At 32.6% G+C, this 11,492-nt stretch overlaps 1 pseudogene; it reads left to right on the top strand.

Annotated features, from left to right (window-relative positions):
- Nucleotides 1-1,692: 1,692 nt before the first annotated feature.
- Nucleotides 1,693-2,731, top strand: LOC125871295 (uncharacterized; annotated as a pseudogene).
- The last annotated feature ends 8,761 nt before the right edge of the window (nucleotides 2,732-11,492 follow it).

Genomic DNA, 11,492 nt, shown 5'->3' with positions numbered 1-11,492 from the left:
TGGGCTGGGAGCGTATCACTGGCTGGGTAGACTCGGTGATATCGGCGATCGCCCCCTGGCCTCTCTTTCTAGCTGGGCTGGGAGTGTGCTGCTGGCTGGGTGTCCCTGGGTCGCTCTTTCTAGCTGGGCTAGGAGCTGCTGCATGGTAGGACGACTCGTGATATCTACCTCACTCACGGGTCACTCTTTCTAGCTGGACTAGGAGTGGACTGTTTGGTTGGGTGCCCCCTGGGTCACTCTTTCTAGCTGGGCTGGGAGTGCACTGCTGGCTGGGTGGAGTCTGATGGATTATCTTAGTTACTTTGGGCTGGGAGCCAAATTTTCTTCTTTCTCAGTAGACTTAGCTTTTCTGTGTACGTGTCGGGCTTATGGGGGTCCATTCAAGTTTTATTTGAACTTGCACACGAGTGTACCTGTCGGGCTTATGGGGGTCCAGTTAGGTTTAGTTTAGTTGTACTTAGTTTATTTCTGGTATGCTCGTGTGCTTTCTTTTCGTATCCGTTTTGACCTCTCTGTGTCTAGATTCTATCTTTTCATATTGTTTTTACCTCTTTTTGCTCAGTCGGCCTATGATGCCTACTGAGTACCTGTTGTGTTGGTACTCATGCTACGCTCTGCATCTATTTCGTGATGCAGGTCCTAGTACCAGTTATCAGCGGTGAGTAATTCCAGCCTTCTTTTGCAGTTATGACTCAGAGACGAGGGTGAGCACTTGACGTTTTGGGTTTGTTTTGCCTCCTTCTTTTGGTTTAGCTAGTCTTGTTGCTTTTGAGACACGCTCTGTTGTGGTCCACTTTTGGGACTTGTACTCTTTATTAGATAGCTCTGTACTAGTGACTTCCAGGTTCTGGGAGGGATTTCTGTATATATTTATTTTGATTTGCTTCCGCCTTGTTGTACTTGTTTAGTTTATTATTTCCGCTAGTTTCAACTCTTGCACTCATTTCTTGATGTTCTGGGTTTCGGGTTGACTTACCTATTAGTAGGGTATAGTAGGTGTCATCATGATTCGAGAAATCGGGTCGTGACACTATGATAAAGAATATTGGTGCAAAGTGTATTTTAATTGTGAAGTCAAGTTTGATGCAATAAATAATAATATGTGTGAGAGCTTTAATGCTTGGATTTTGTCTGCATGGCATAAAACCATTATTAGTATGCTTGAAGAGATAAGGATTAAGGTTATGACTAGGTTAGCTAGGTTAAGTGAATTTTCAAACTCTTGGATAACCAACTTCTCTCCAATGGTAATGAAAGTATTAGAAGAAAATATTGATAAGTCAATGGCATGTAACAATGAGTTTAATGGAGTAACTAGTTATGAGGCTTTGGATGGATACAAACAACACACTGTATGTTTGAGAAAGAGGGAGTGTAGTTGTAGATCTTGGATGTTGAAGGGAATACCATGTGCACACACCTTAGCTGCAATGTTGCATAAACAATATGATCCACATGATTTCATTCGTCCATGCTACTCTAAAGAGAGGTACTTGATGACTTACTCACATTTCATACAACCTATGAATAACATACCAATGTGGCCAGAATCAAGAAATCCTCTTGTTGCTCCACCAGTGATAAAAAAAATGCCTGGCAGGCCTAGAAAGCTGAGAAGGACAGAGGCTGGTGAAACTAAGGTGTCTGGTAAACTGTCTAAAACTGGACTAACTATGACATGTAGTCTTTGCCATGTTAAAGGTCATAACAAAAGACATTGTCATTTACGAAGGAGTGATGGAGTTGTTTCTACTGCCGAGGAACAGAGAGCTACCCCTACTTCAAATGTTGAAGAACCATCAAGTTCAAGAAAGGAAAGGGGAAAGGGAAGACCAAAGGTACATTACTATTTTGTCACTTACTTTTAAAGTTTAATCAACTTACTAATATAATATATGTTTTTTTGCAAATTAGAAATCAACAAATATTGAAAGTGAGCCTGTTGCATAAAGGGGGAGAGGCAGACCTAAAACCACAAGTGCAAGTGCAAGTGCATGTGCATGTGCAAGTGCAAGTGCAAATGCATCAAGGGTTGCACCTAGAACCATTGCACCTCCAACAACTTCAAGAACACCAAGACATGAAGCAAGTGCAAGTGCATCAAGGGCTGCACCTAGAACCACTGTACCTCCAACAACTTCAAGAACACCAAGACATGAAGTAAGTGCAACACAGGGTGGTAGAGGAAGGGGTAGGGGACTGGGAAGTGCAGCAAGAGGTATTAATCATCCACTTGAAAGTTGGTTTACATGTTCTCAAGGTAGTACAACACAGGGTGTAGCCCAGAATACAAATGTTGCACCAAAGGAAACTGCTACTGCCAGGAAAGGAAAGGATGTTAGAAACACAACTCAATTTAAAAGGCCAAGAGTAACTGGAATGGGTGTGTTTCAAGCTGAAAATGGTTTCAAAACTTTCAATGTAAGTATTGTGATGCATTCATATTGTTTGTTCTCTAATGACTTGATAACATTTGTTCTCTAATAACCTTAATTCTCTAAACTTTTTGTAGCCTAGACTACCAAGTAGCAGAATATTAGTTGGACCAAAAAGAGTTTTGAGATAAAATGTTGTAACTGGGGATGTTGGTTTCAAACCAACAAATGGATTGAAGTGGAAAGAAAATCAAGCAATCACAACTAGAAGGCTCCATCAGATTAGAGATCAATCAAGACTTTCAAACCCAAATGCTTCCTCCTCTTCACAGACTCGAGACCCATGGAAACTATAATGGTTATATCAATGGTGTTTTCTTAGTACTGTTTTGGTGGCCACTATAAGTACTATTTTGTTTCATATTTGAAGAAAAAATAACTATTTCTTGTTTTTGTTATATGTATGTATGAAATAGTACTGAAATTTTGGGTACTTGTGCAATGTGGAAACTTTGTTTTTCTTTTAAGTTCACTTTTAGAATCAACTTTATACTGAAAAATTGCTCTTAAGTAATGAAATTATGGGCTCTTATGCAATGTGACTTGTATTATTTATGTGAAGCTTTGTTTTTATTTGCGAGAATAGGTATTGCAATTTTGGGTACTTATGCAATGTGTTTTTTGTTATTTCTGTGTAGCTTTGTTGGGACAATAGGTACTGTGATTAATACCTCTTGTTTTACTTCATTTTACAATTTCAAACACAAACAAATCATGGCAAATAGAGAATTAAGACAAGTTCAAACACAAACAAATTCAAATTTTCATTACGGTAGAGCAATTAAAGGTTCCAATACCATACAAAATTATGCCAATTTCATTTGATCCTTCAACCTACCAACTTGGGTTAGAAAGCTGACAAATATAACAACCAAACAAATCATCAAACAACAAAGGAATTTCCTAAAACAACGACAGCCTTCATCCTTTTTCTTCATTTTCATCCCTTTCATCTTCTTCTCTTTCAAATCACCCATTTCTTTTACATTTCCACCCTTCTCCTTTGAATTGATGTTGAGATTTTCATAACGATTTCGAAGACTTTCACCTTCATCCAAAGGAATTTTCTCTTGTTTTGACTGTTCGATGTTGAAATTATCAAGCTGTTCCAATTGCATCTTCACACGCTCATATTTTTGTTCTAACTCCTTAATCCTATTCACCAATTTCGGAAGAATAAATCGAGATCTTTCATCGACTCTCTCCTTGTCTCTCCATCTAAAAAAATTATAGTTTGTGACCTCATAGTGAGGACAAGACCAAAATCGTCTTCCGGGATTGCGATTTGACCAAGACGTCTGCATTTGCAATAAGATTCCATGCTTGCATCGCACTTCCGCATTGATCATTGAATCATTCTCATCCATACACAACTTATTCAACTCAAATATTGTCATAACCCTAACATTTATACATAAAAATTGTGAAAGAAATTTAAAATCAGAACTAATAATCGACATAAAAAGGTGTAAATATAAAGAATATATTAAAATTTTACTTTACCTTTTCGAAGCAAGGAGTTGAATGATAATGGATGTTTTTTTCCAAATATGAAGAACAATGATAAAGAAGAAGACAACTGGGTTAATATTTATTTTTTTCAAGTTTATTTTAACACATGACCAATTTTTATTGGTTAGTGCTGTCTAAAAACTGCACTCACGCGCCAAACATAGGTGAAGTCATGGACTCAGCCACGTAGGCCGAAAAGTGGTAAAAAATTAATTAAAAAATAAGTACGGGGGGGGGGGGGGGGGNAGGTTAGGTGTGTCTCAGGGATTTTGGGCATAGGCTGGGGGGTACTTATGCATTTTCCCTAGAATTAATATTTTTTTGCCAGCATAGTAGAAATGAAATTCCTGATCATCATAATTTCTTTTTGTTGAAATGAGATAATTATATTAACTATGCTTCATAACCAAAAAAGACACAGTAGAATAGTAAAGAACTAAATGAGTAGCATTATATTGTCAATACATGTAGCTAAGTTAACTTATACAAATTAAAATTTAAAAAAATTCTAACAAAAGTAGCCAAGTTACTAATACAATTCAAAGTAGAAAAAAATTATAGCAAAAATAATCTCTAATTATGCTTGAAAAAAATTTCTTCTATCATCTTCTTTTGCAAGTAGATCCACCACCATATTCTACTCCATATGTCAAACTCTTTATCATTTTCTATCAATTGAATAAAAAATCATAATTATGGAATAAATAAAATATTATACCAATTAAAAAATAATTATATCAAAAGAATGAAAGAAATCTAAACTATATGTAATATTTATGTAAATTATTTTTTCAATTGTAGTAACAATAAATAATAATCAACTCTTAAAATCTAGCAAATATTGTAATCAAACTACATCATATCCCCGCAATTTGACTATTGGTGAGAACGATCACGTACCGACAACACATTATTCCTTATTACAAAGATGTCTTTTATCAAACTTGCTTGGAGAATGATAATACATACATAAATAAAATATTAAAAAAGCATGTCCAAGTACATAAAAAAAAAGTTGAGAATAAAATATTTCTTGCCTTCATGTACTTCTTTTTTGTTACACGGTAGTTAATTCACAAACTAATATGATGAGAAAGAAAAAATATATTCTTGAATGTGAATTTTTATGAAATTAAATATAAATTTATACAGGCAAAATAGAGGAAATGAAAAGAAAGACTTGAGAATAAATATTTCTTACCTTCATCTACTTCTTTTTTATTACATGTTAGTTAATTCACAAATCAATATGATGAAGAAAAGAATCTTCATGAAACTAAAAATGAATTTATATAGGCAAACCATAAGACATCATAAACTTACAAATTAAAGTTTGGAGGTTATGGACGTGAAAATTATGGAAGTCATGAATATTATTAAAAGTAAAAATTAAAGAGGTGTAAGTAATGGTAATAAAAAGAATGTAAAGAGTTTTTGTTGTAATGTTCCTCCATTAATAAAATATTTATTTGTAACAAATTAAGTAATTTACTTTTATAATACAATAATTAATTTAAATAAGAAATAATATCAAATAAAAGGAGAAAAAAGATAAATGCAAATGGAGACCATAGAGAAGTGTCACATCACCTTATCTATGTTTCTCTTTTAAACATTATTTAATTTATTTATTTTAAAAATTATTGAAAATTATAAGTACTCTCACACAATCCATATGGTTAGAATAATAAAGATATATAAGAAAATTTAATCTATAGATTCAAATAAAATGTAATTAAAAAATCCTACAATTATGACAATTCAAAGCATTAAAGTAAGTAGTTTTAATCAGTTGAATGTCAAAATATAGACGTGTCTTTTAATTTTGGGAAAATGGTATATAATAGCAAACTATTAATTCAAATTAAATGATATAACCATAATTTAATTTAATTGTACCCCATAACAAACTGTTGCTATTTCGCCTCTCTCCCTGGTGAATCTCGCTCACCACTCTCGTTCTCGCTGGGCAGTCTCCCTCACCTCTCTCACTGTTATGCAAACACAAATGTATAAAATGTGTTTGTGTTTGTATAAAGCGAGAGAAAATTGTATATATACATATATTTTCGCTCCCCTCTCCCAAATCTCGCTCGCCACTCACACTCGCCTCTCTCACTTTATACAAACACAAATGTTTACATTGTGTTTGTGTTTGTATAAAGCGAGAGAAAATTGTATATACAAATACAAATGCATATATTTTCGTCCTATACACTTATGATTATACAAATACGATCTTCCCCTGACCAGTTTTCTTTTGTCTTTCTCTCTTTCTCACTTTATACAAATACATATTATACAATTGATTCTTTTGTATATGTATACCGAAACAGATTATACAATTGCTTTCTTTTGTATATGTATAGTGAAATATACATATTAATAGTCATAGCAAACTATAGTTATAGAATACAAATATGATTTTTATGTTTGCTATATGTGAAAGTTGCTCTTTAATTTTTCTAAAAATCATATATCAATTATATGATATTTAAAAATAATCATATCATATAATTATATGGTTCTGATTTTGATCTACTTGGGCTATATATTGCGTACGGAGATTCTACCTATCAGAAATCGGTGCAGAAGGGTAGGTACTATATTAAGGCAGTGGCCACAGCCACCCCAGAGTGTCTAATTGGACACTTTTCGCCATAAAATTACGTTGTCTATATATATATATATGTCAAACTCTACATTTAAATGATATATATATATATATATATATATATATATATATATATATATATATATATCTATATATATATAAATATACTCATGCTCCAATGTATGCAACATACTCTTTCTCTAGTATGAAACAATTTCTCAAACTATCCTCTTNTTCAAACTCCAAATCTATATATATATATATATATATATAAAGCTGAATATAGAGAAGGTGATGTGGCATCTCTCTATGGCCAACATTCCTATTTATTTTTTTCTCATTTTTTTCATTTTTTTAATCCATAATATTGTACTAATTAAATAGTTTAAGAAAAACCTAACAAAAGAAATGTTTACTAACGGTAATGTTAATGCCTAACAGTTATGTTATTTTAATATTTTATGTTATTTTCTTATGTTGAAACTATATAATATTATCTTTTGATTACTTATCTTTAATATGAAGAAGTTGCAAAAAAAGAAGTAAGAACATATATTTGACAATTTTTTTAAAGAAAAGGATCGAGTAGAAGAAAAAAGTGAAAAAAGGTCTGGAAAAAATAAAGACAAAAAGTATTAAAAAAATGTACATGTAATTAGATTTATTAAAGATATACAAAGAAACATCATAAATTTTGGAAATATATACAGAAAGAATTAATTTTTTCTTGAATTGTTATTTAAACAAAAATAAAAGTATACGAAAATCAAGTACTATAAAAGATTTAAAACTCCTAAGTGATGAAAATTTATATAGGAATGTATGAACCTAAATTAAATGTGAATAATTAAGACTTGAAATATTTGAATTTGAAAATTAAAAAGAATTTTGAAAATTAAATGTACTTTCTCCATAAGTTATTTAGGTTGAGAATTTATTTTTTTCGATGATAATTATAATTATTTGAAATTATTAAAATCATGAATGTTTTATGGAAATATAGGACCTTCTTTTAATGAATTTTAATTAGTTGTCGATAATGAAATTTTATATATGATTATTATGGGTTATCAAAATAAGGTTATTCACTATTTCTTTATGCGTATGAATTTTGATTAATAAATTGTGAATACTTTATATATGTTATAAAGTATTTGTATTATAGTGAATGTCTATTATGTGGAGTCCTTTCAGGATATGGTTAGGAATCCTATTTGGGGATCAAGTTAGATTTCCCTTATAAATAGAGGGGTCCTCTTCAATGTAATATCATCCCTCCAGAGAAATAATAAGTCTTCTCTTCTCTCCACTTTCTTCTTCTTATTCTATAGTTTCATAACAATATATTCCATTTAGTTTTTTTTTTGACTTATTTTAAATAATAATAAATTTCTTTCATAAATGACATTGTGTTTGAATTGATGTTAATTAGGAGAGAGCATAATGCTTTATTAAAAGCTTAGGTATGCTAATTTCAATTTTTAACTTTTTTTAATTATTACACCATTATTATATCATTTAAAAAAAATTGGTTTCTCTTGGTGTCAATTTAATGTTAAGATTTTTTTTCCTTAATTATTTGTTTAGCAGGGAACAAGTCTTGACTCTAAGTAATATAATATACCACACGAAGCGCGGTTTAGTTTACTAGTATCATTATATATTTTTATTTTATTTTGACAACCACACACTATTATTCTTGGACACCCTTAATAAAATTTCTGAATCCGCCACTATATCAAGTTACTATGTCAATAAGGGTAGGTACTATATCAAGGTACTTTGTCACTCACAAAACTCACATTATGTTCTTCTTCTCAATTGGAATATAATGACAACATAAATGTGCTCTTTTCATACTACATCAAATTAAAAATTAGAGTATAATATTGTAACACCCCAATAGACCTAAGGTCTGAATCAAATCATGGGAGTCAAAAGTTTCAAGTCTACGAAAAATTGAAATTTACGGGCCGTAGAAAAATGACGGACTGTAGATGCAACCTGTAGATCAAAGTTCAGAAACATGAAATAGTTCCTAAATTTTATGGGCTATGTTTACAAGTCATACAACTTTTTATGGGTCGTAATTTGGTCCGTAGATCAAGGTCATAAAATTCAGGATTTAGCTTGATTCCTACGACAGCTTTTTCACGATCCGTAGATGGAATCACACATTGTAAATGATTTTCGTGAATCAAACTTCAAAAACTCTAAATTTAGGCCTGATTTCTACGAGAAGTCTGGTAGATCATCAATCCACAGACCGTAGATGGTATTGTGGAACCTACAGAACTCAGTTTTTCTGTCAGGGTCATTTTGGTTTTTTCCCTCCCTTTTAATCCCTATTCCATATCGGTTTTAACCTATTCTAAGTTGGATTAAAGGAAAGTTAGTTGACTAAACCTTCTCATTCACGCACAATCCTTAGACAAATTTATCTCTTACGCTAGTTGCAGGTTCCTCTCAAGCAAGAACAAGGTTTCTTCGCCTTCAAGCTTCTGATCAAGAAATCAAGCTAGTATATATGACGTTAGAGAAATAAATTTATTAGTGGCGGTCCTCAAAGCTAAGTTTGGCAAGGCTATTTTAGGGGTAAATGTGAAGACCTTAATTAGAGATATGTAAAGGTAATCTCTAATTAAGGTGAACCATTGTTGGTCCCCAAGAAAGCCTACATTCTGGACGTGGCTGACACTCGAGAATCATTGCTAGTCTCAAAACGAATCCTTGGTCTGACTAACTATAGACATGAGACTCAATTTGATATACGAAAGCCTTAAAATATGAGCATTTAAATCATTTAAATTAAAGTTTTGAAACACTATCTTAAAAATACTTAACATGAATAAGTAACAATAAAATCATTGGAAAAAAACATAAAAACATCTAACTATGCCTATTTATGAAGCCTTTATTGTTCAAGATAGGTGTTGGGACATGATCCATAATACCTCAATACTAGTAAACAAAATATATAAGTGGAGGCCACCGGAAACTATGAGGTCTCACCAAAAGCTATCAAGAAGTGTGAAGTGATCTCAACAGAGTGCTTGTTGATGATCCCAAACACATGTATCTACATCATAAGATCAAAGATGCAGGTCGAATGATATCAGTACATTGAATGCACGAACATGTAATATGGTTGAATAAACAAATAACTGAACTGAAGGACCGAAAGCAATTCAACTAAATCAACATATAAATATGAAGTGAAAACCATTTTAGTTTTACAATAAGATATGCAATAAAAGAAATATGAAAATAATATACTTTACTTTGTGGGGAGTTTCTTTAACCGACAACCACTACTATGAGCCTAGCAATGATACAACCTTTTACACATTGCAAGGGTCATTCTATACTTTGCTGGGGTATAGGATGATAATGTAACTATGTATCCATCTTATAGGCCTTCTCAGAGGTAGTGAGGAGTCGCACATAGAATCAATGCTATCTTATCCTATGTTGGCTACATAGTTTTATGGTACTTTTGGGTTATAATAGACTATTACCCAATTCGGTGCTCGATACTACTCCCAAAATCATCAACATACTTTATGCTCAATCACCCTTTACAAAGAAAGGGGACTATTCCTTTACTTACTTTCCATTTTACTCAATCACCCTTAACAAAGAAAGGGACTATTACATTATTTTACCTTTCACTTTGCTCAATCACCCTTTATAAAGAAATGGACTATTACATTACTGAAACACTTCTTAAAAACATCAATCATACTCTTTCTTTTTCTGGACTGTCAAATAGTACATATGAAAACATTTGATTCTCTTATCAAGGATTATGGTCAAAACTTACACTTTTAAAACATATGCTCATGAACTTATCTTTCAAGCCCAAAATCAATATATGAGGAACTTTCATGCAATTTTCTTTGAAAGCATAACCTTACCAAATAAATAGGGTTCATGTGATACTAATTAAGCATGAACAACATTATAAGATTCACAAGTAAAATAGGAACCAAAACTTCAACTTGTTAAAGAACTGAATTCAAATATCAAGAACTATAAATAGATCAAGAGCTAAGAATAGATCCTTTAGATGTAACGATTTCTGACTGAATCGAGATGTAGGGCGTGAGGATGAACTGGTTCAACACTATGAATAGTCTTACATACTTGGAAGAATGAAGTTTTTTGGCGAAATTGAAGAAACTTGAAAAATGCTTGAACCCTAGATTTTCACCTCTTGGAACCTTTCTCTAAGGTCTTGAAGTGTTAATGAACATAGAAGAATTGATTAACACTTTCTAAGCCCTTAATTTGGTGTGAAACAACATAGTTTAGGCTTAGAATAAGATTAAAGTGACGTAGTTTAAGTACCAAACGCATAGAGTGGAAAGACCAAAATGACTAACTTTTAAAACTGAAAAAAGTGCCTCATACGGCAAGTCTCACGAGATGTTTAAGGCTTCACGAGCCATTTCATTCATCATGGCCCATATAGTCGGTCGTCAAGTTACCCTGCCTAACAGGGCTTCACTAAAACTAGAATAATTTTTTTAATCCAGACTTGAAATGAGGCAAACTTGGTGGCGTTGGAAAGAGGACTCAAAGACCATTAATTTGATAGGTTATGGGCACCTAATTCATTTTGTGCTGAGAGATCTGATTGCAATGAGCCTCCTGGTCATTTATGTGTCTTGACTTCTGTGTATTGTTTAGAGCGTTCCTGTAGCGACCCCAAGTCATTTATGGCTTGATGGGATTGACAGTTCGGTCACCTGATAGTTCGTTTGGTTATGGTGCGAGTTTTTGTGTTTTGGAGCTTATAAACCTCGAACGATAATTTTCGATCAAAAGTTCAAGAAGATGACATCGAAATCCAATTCTGACAATTCCATCAGCTCCGGAAGGGTCATTTTAGGCTAGTAGCATGGTCGTCATGACTCCCGAGGTTTTCA

The sequence above is a fragment of the Solanum stenotomum genome, chromosome 7 (assembly GCF_019186545.1).
Source record: "Solanum stenotomum isolate F172 chromosome 7, ASM1918654v1, whole genome shotgun sequence".
Classification (NCBI taxonomy): domain Eukaryota; kingdom Viridiplantae; phylum Streptophyta; class Magnoliopsida; order Solanales; family Solanaceae; genus Solanum; species Solanum stenotomum.
The sequence above is the reverse complement of the archived record's forward strand: the minus strand, read 5'-3'. Positions and strand labels throughout refer to the sequence as shown.